At 41.0% G+C, this 7,768-nt stretch overlaps 1 pseudogene; it reads right to left on the bottom strand.

Annotated features, from left to right (window-relative positions):
* Nucleotides 1–1,549: 1,549 nt before the first annotated feature.
* Nucleotides 1,550–2,484, bottom strand: LOC116821832 (olfactory receptor 14A16-like; annotated as a pseudogene).
* Between the last annotated feature and the right edge of the window lie 5,284 nt (nt 2,485–7,768).

Here is a 7,768-nt window from a genome sequence, read left to right on the forward strand (position 1 = left end):
ATGATTTGAATGAGAATTAGATTGGGACTTGAATTATTTATATGTAACCTAGATAGGTCTGTGCTACACAGGAAATCAGATTAGAGGAGCTCATGGTCTCGTCTGGCCTTAAAATCTATGACTAGGATGTGCCTGGGCCATGTAACCACAACACCAGCATCACAGCTGCCGAAAGAGCCCAGAGTGAACTAAGGAATAGTGACATCACCACCTCCCTAACAGGTGGACTTAGTGATAAATGGAACAAATTCAGCAGGGCCATCTCCATTTAGGTCCACTCACCAAGGTCAATCAACAGCATTCTGTTCAACAAAATTTACTGGTCTTGATTTTTGACTCCTTCATTATCCCAGTTCTATGTCAGTAAGACCCAACTTATTAAAATGCAGTTATATTGCCTGAAAGTGGAGTAACACTGTGGTCAACCTGGTCCATTGGTTTCAGAGCATTTGCGATAATTTTACCACGTCTTATAAGTGTCCATGTGTTGAGCAGTCTTAGTTCAGCAACTCTGACTCCAGCAGCCTGCCTGTTAAACTACAGCCCTTGGTTACTACTAGCCAAGTGACCCCCAATGCACTGCCCAGTGCTGAATTTCAACAAAACAGTCTGCTCTGAATCATCCAGCCCTCTCATGGAGCATTCGGAGCAGTAATCAGATTAATTGCTTCTTTAAAGAGACAAAACCACACCAGCTTGTTGCTTTAGCTGGAGCTGATAGTCACTTCAAGTCAAACCCAGCAGTGGGTTGGTTTAGAATAAAAGTAAATCAAGTTTATTTAGTCCAAAAGAGAGTGAGTGAGTTCAAGTGTAAGGGATAGAGTCCGAAAGGGTTACAAGAAGATACAAGTGAAACAGCGACTAAGACTTAACAGAATGACAGTATTGGTTCAAGGGCAGAGTTGTATCACACCTCTTTCCAGGAAGTGGTCTAACCAGCCGCTTGGTCAGGATCTCCCACAAAGCCCAAAGTGCTCAATCCCTTTGTAGGAAATGTCCATCCACATCAAGGTTCAATTTCCTAACATGTTCAACTATCAGTGGTTTAGGATTCAAGCTGTTGGTCCATTTCCATCTGGCATCAAGTGATGCAATTCAATTGAAGTAAATGGAGCCACATTATCAGATGGTGTAAACTGATGTAACCCCATTGAACCTAATGGGCCACATCCCAGCTAATGTGAATCAACTATAGCTACACTGGACTTAATGCAGCCAGAATCCTCTGTTGGTGTAAATTGGCCTAGCTCCATTTCTATCAATTCCCAGCTGGTGTAAATAGATTCCCAGCTGGTGTAAATCAGGATTGCTACAGGAGCCTATTAAGCTACATCAATTTGGTCACTACAGGTGCAATATTAATTAGCTAGGCTAATGAACATTCAATTGTCCATTGATACCTATAAGCTCCAGAATTATCTTTTACAGATGATTTATTTGTTGTCATTTTTTCCCTTTTATTTTTATTAAAACTTGTACATGTAAATGTTGAAACACATAACAATGTAGATGTCAGGAAAGACAACACACAGTTCTCTGAATATTAAATCTATCTTATGCATATTGGACCAGGCTGGTGAGCGATTAACATTTTCCTGAGTGCACCCTTTATTTAATTGTTTTTTAGGCTGTAGATGATTGGGTTCACAGTTGGTGGCACAACGGAATAGAAAATGGCCACTACCAGGTCCAAAGCTTTTGAAGACTTTGATCTGGGTTCCATGTACGTTAATGTTGAAGTGCCAAGAAATAAACAGAAAACAATCAAGTGGGGCAGGCAGGTGGAGAAGGCTTTGTACTTGCCCTGCTTGGAGGGGATTCTCATCACCGTGAAGAACATGTGAATATAAGACACAAATATAAATACAAAACAGGAAACAGCTGAAACAGAACCAAGAACAAACATTACTATATCATTAACACGTGTATCCCCACAGGAGAGCTTTAATAGCTGTGGGATATTACAGAAGAAATGGGCAACCATGTTGGAGCGGCAGAAGCGTAACCTAAATGTGTTACCGGTATGTATCACAGCACACATCATGCTGCTGAGCCAGGCCCCAGCTGCCATCTGGGCACACCTTCCCCTGTTCATTAACATCCCATAATGGAGGGGATGGCAGATTGCAACATAGCGATCGTATGCCATCACTGTGAGTAATGCTAGCTCCGTAATGGCAAAGGTGACAACCAAGAAGATTTGGGTGACACACCCTGAGAAAGAAATTGTTCTGCTGTCCATGAGAGAGTTGGCCATGGATTTGGGGACAGTCACAAAGAGGTAGCACAGGATAAGTTGACCAGGAAGAATTATATGGGGGTGTGAAGTTGTTGGTCAAAGGCTATGACTGTGATTATAAGGAGGTTCCCTATCAAGGCTGCCAGATAGACCACTAGAAACGCTGTGAAGTGTAGAATCTGCAGCTCCCAAATGTCAGAGAATCCCAGGAGAAGGAACTCCAGCATGGAGGTTTGATTGTTCATAACCTGCTTCAGACACATTCTGGGGAACAAGACAAAGGGAACGGTCAGCAAAATGGTGACAAAAGGAGGGAGGGAGAAAAAGAAAGATTACTATCATCATTCAAAAACAGATATTAGAGCTACTGAAAATGAGCCGTGACCCCATTTTGTGAGGCTGTGCAGATCAATGCTTATTATTCGAGTCACTGGGCCCCAGAGAGAAAATGGTTCTACAGCCTGGTCAGTAGGGCTCTTGTATGAGAAACAAGGATGCCAGTGACTTCTTAATTATTTAATATAGAGAATCCTTTCCCCACCTTAGGAGAATGTCTCATGCTCCTGGGAAGTGGAGGACCCATCGTCAAATCCTCTCTCCCCATCAGTGGGGAATTTAATTGAGGTGTCCCACATTCTAGGTGGGTACACTAACAATTGGGCTAAAGATTATGGGGGACATCTGCTTTCTCCCCTACACAGCCATGTCGTGTGATTTTGTGTGCCGGCCCACTCTGGTAAGTGGCCTCTGAACACACCTGCCAGATCAGACCCTGCAGTTGAATAAGGCAAGAGAACATCTATCTTCCCCTTGTCTGTGGATTTCTCTGGGCTTAGCTATCCACATGCCTAAAGTGAGGCTGTGGTGCTCATGCCCAGAAGCAGAAATGTAGCACGTAAGAAATGTTTACATCAAAAGAAAGGAGGTACAGAGCGAATTTAGGCGCCTACAGGGTAAGGTAGCAGCTGAGCAGTAAATACTAGTGGTGCGTATATCTGGGAGTTAGGTGCCTAAAGCAGTAGTGATGCACCTAAGTCCCTTGGAGAATCTAGCCTTAGGTAGCACCCAACAGCAGCTCTGCCTGTCTCTATTCATAAGACCATAAGAGCTGCCATACTGGATCATATCAATGGTCCATCTAGTGTAGTATCCTGTCTCTGACAGTGAGCAGTCCCAGACCTTCAAGTGCAAGGTACAGAACAGGGCAATTTTGGAGAGATCCACCCTTAGCATCTGGCAGTCAGCTTTTGGGTTTCCCCAGCCATGGGGTTGCATCCCCTGACCCTCCTGGCTAATAGTCTTTGATGATTTTTATCCTCCATGAACTTACCTAGTTCTTTTTTGAACCCATTTATACTTTTGGCCATCAAAACATCTCATGGCAATGAATTCCACAGATTAATTTTGCATTGTGTGAAAAAGTACTTCCTCTTGTTTGTATTACACCTACTGTCTAATAATTTCATCAGGTGACCCCTGTTTTATGTGTTGTGCGAAAGGGTAAATAGCACTTCTCTATTCACCTTTTTTCACACCAGTCATGATTTTATAGACTTCTATCACATCCCCTTCATAGTCATCTCTTTTCTAATCTGAACAGCCCTAATCTTTTTAATTTCCCTTCATATGGAAACCGTTCCATACCTACACCAGCTTGTACTCACTGGCCTTTCTCAATTAACATGGATTATTTCTATTTCTGCTGACACAGAAGAGCCAACACAGCTACAAGAGGGTAGACTGGCTCTGTTTCTGTCTCATTATTCATCACTTCTGTTTTGAATTAAGGTAATTGTATTTATTGTCTTTTTATTTGTGTTTAGAATAATAAAAAAAAAATGCCTGGCAGAGACTCCAGGTGCCCCTGCATAATTAATAACACAATGAAAGCCCAGCAACTTTAAATAATCATTTTAACCAGAACTTGGCCAGCCAGTCATCTATGAAATCTCCTTTTTCTCTCCTTCCACTCTTTCAGCAATGACTCTATTAAAGATTTGGAGGCTATGGTGCCTAGTAAGCTGAACATGCGCTCCAAGTGTGACACTAACGTGATCCACAGATGCATAAATGGGGAAATTTTGAGTAGGGATAGACAGATTATTTTACCTCTGTATTTGGCACTGGGTGCGACCGCTGCTAGAATATTGTGTCCAGTGGATGTCCACATTTCAAGAAGGATGTTGTTAAATTGGAGAGGTGTCAGAGAAGAGCCAAAAGAATGATTAAAAGATTAGAAAATATGTCTAAAAATCATGGTTTTAGTAAAGCACTGGATATGTGGTTTGCTACAACAATCTATAACCCATTAATCCCCGTTTTTGTCCCATGACTACAAGGGTGTTAATGGATCACTTCACCTTGAATGGTCCCTTAGAATATGTGCTAACTTCTTATGATAAGCTAGCTGTTCCATGCTGTGATACTGTGAGTACCTTCCCAGAGGTAAGGAAGAGCTCTGTGCCACTCGAAAGCTTGTCTCTCTCACCAACAGAAGTTTAGTCCCATAAAAAACATTATCTCACCCACCTTGTCTCTCTAATACCACACTACAGTTAATATACCCAATAATGATATAAGCCTTTTTTCACAATTGCCGACATGGGGAACCGATATTTGATAATGGGCTTTTCAATAGCAGACAAAGGTATAGCAAAATATAATGTTTGAAAGTTGAAGCAAGACAAATTCAGACTGGAAATGAGGCGTACATTTTTAAAAGTGAGAGTGATTAACCATTGGATCAATTTACCAAAGGTTGGGATGAATTCTCCATTACTAGCTATTTTTAAAATCAAAACTGGATTTCCCCCCTCCCCGCAAAGTAGAGCATACTTCAAACTTGAATTGTTTTGGGGAATTTCTCTTGCTGTATTATACAATAGGTCAGAACAGATGATCACAATACTCTCTTCTGGCCTTAGCACCTATGACTCATTATGGGAAGCAAGCCATTATACCTCTGCAAAGATATGTCTATACTACCCACCAGTTCTACGGACAGCAATTGATCCAACAGGGGTTGATTTATCGCATCTAGTCTAGACATGATAAATCAAGCCCCGAACACTCTCCCATTGACTCCTGTACTCCACCACTGTGAGAAGCGCAGGTAGAGTCGATGGGGAAGCAGCAGCAGTTGACTCACCGCAGTAAAGACACTGTGGTGAGTAGGTCTAAGTACGTTATTCACATAGCTGAAGTTGCATAACTTAGATAGATCCCACTCCTCCCCCCAGTGTAGACCAGGCCCAAGAGCCTTGTCAAACAGATCTGCATTCTGCAGCATGGCCAGATAAGGCTGTTTAAGATTAAATGGGGGGAGCAAGTTCCAGCCCCCAAGAGCCATCACAGAGGAGATCCTCCCAGCTATACTGACGGGGAGCCAGCTTAGGAGCCCCTATTGACTACAGCTGGATGAATTGTTTCAGATAAACCAAATGCAGATATGGGTCAACTGAAATATTTTTCCAATTAATGTTGAATTTATTGAGTTGTTTTGACTGAAAAGATTATATAAAACCCGCTCAAAAATCAAAATGATATTTTTGAAACAAAACATTTAGATTTTTCAATTTGAAATTACTTTGCCTTTCAAATTTTACTTCAATTTTATTTAAAAATATCTTTAAAAGTACTCAGAAACCACAACATTGTTTCTCAATTCTAGTCTACATTGTTTTCTTGTACTTCACTCATCACTGTGGCATCTGAGCACTTTGTTTTAGTTTGAACAAAACACGTTGTTCCCAAAATATTGTGGTTCTTTCTTTTTTTTTTTTGTTTATTACTTTTGTGTTGTACCAAAAATAATTTCAAAAAAATCTATTTCAGTTCAACCTGAAAGGATTTTTTTGGATTTTTGGTTCAGCCAGCAAACTAAAAAATGACTTATTTGGGCAGCTCTGCTGCTGACTAAAGTGATGGCAGCATGGCACAAGGAGAAAGACAATCTCTCAGATAAGCCAGACTCAGCAATTTATGGGTCAGGTGTAAACGCTATCCGGAGAATGGCAGGCGGCCAGTGCCAATTTCATTGCGCTGGTGCTATATGCTCTCAGTCAGATGCACTGTTCACTAAGTTAGCTCCTATATTCTGCGCCAGTTTTTGCCTCTGAATGATTTAAAGTTGAGCTCCATGTAGAGTGAATTGCAGTGGTCTAGTTCTGTGGTAACAAAAGCATGGATCAGAGATAGATAAAAACGTATGAATTATAATAATGATGCTAAAAGTAATAAGAGCTGACACAAAGTCTGCCTTCCGTTCCAACAGAATTACCTGTTGTCTTCCCATTTTGTCCTTAGTTACAAATCTGCTATCCTACTCCCTTTGCTCTCAGTGAAACCTAAGTAACATCTCTTAAAAATTGCTGGCTTTTGACCTGAAACCTGAGAGACAAAACAGACGAGGAACTGTGAAAACTGATGAAATGATGGTTCAGTAGGATTGTAACTGTTAACTGAAATTGGTTTGACCTGGGTTTAGTTTGAACTAGTTTTCACAAAGAATATGAGTTGGTCCTTCACAGAATTAGTCAATATATTATGGAACATTCTTAGATAAAACAGATCCTCACAAACCTTTTCCCTCCCAAAGAAGAGTCTTGTTTAAAGACCCACATTGTTTCTGAAAAACATAATGGTAAATGAGACGGTCAAAATGAGATAAGAACCGGTTTTGAGGAGGATGGAGGCAGAAGTCTCCTGGAAAGGAGACAGATAGAGAAAATAAAAGGAAATAGAATGTGAGTGAGAGTTTGAGCTTGAAAGGAAGAGGTGTGAAAAGAATATTGAGGGAGAAAGCGAGGCTGGAATTTATGTGTTTCTATGACCTTGCTCATCAGGAGTAGGGACTAACAACCCTAACGAGAGTCAGAATTACTCTTAGGGAACAGAAAGGCATCCCCGTATCTTAAGAGGATAATAAAGGACACATGAGTGGCTACCAAGTCCTGTAGAGTCTAGGGATGAAATTTTGCCCCCTGACAAGTCAATGACAAAACTCCCATTGACTTCAATAGAAATGAATTAATCCAGACTACACAATTGAAGGATCCTGTTCTACATCTCCAGTCAGTTATGATCCAGCTATCCCACACTCCTTGGGTATTATCAGCTTACCTGGAATAACATCTTCTTTGCCCCTTAATATCTAGCATAGAATCCTTTCAGATACACAGATTCCAAAGCTATTATTGGAAAGCCCCTGCAGTCTGCAGAGAAAAGACAGACTAACTTTTAGATGTCAGCATCTCACTTGAGTGACATTATAAGTCACTTTGTCCTAAATTGAGCTTTTTCTTTCTGAAACTGACAAGGGAGACTGATGTATGACTGGACTATGAAATGCTCTGGAATTTGAATTGTTGTTGATTTTGCAGGGCAATGTTTGGAAGTATAGAACTTCATAACCTGTGTCATAAACATATAGTTAAGGGTTAATGTCTCTTTTACCTGTAAAGGGTTAACAAGCTCAGTGAACCTGGCTGACACCTGACCAAAGGACCAATTGGGGGACAAGATACTTTC

Source organism: Chelonoidis abingdonii, chromosome 14, assembly GCF_003597395.2.
Source record: "Chelonoidis abingdonii isolate Lonesome George chromosome 14, CheloAbing_2.0, whole genome shotgun sequence".
In the NCBI taxonomy this organism is placed as follows: Eukaryota; Metazoa; Chordata; order Testudines; family Testudinidae; genus Chelonoidis; species Chelonoidis abingdonii.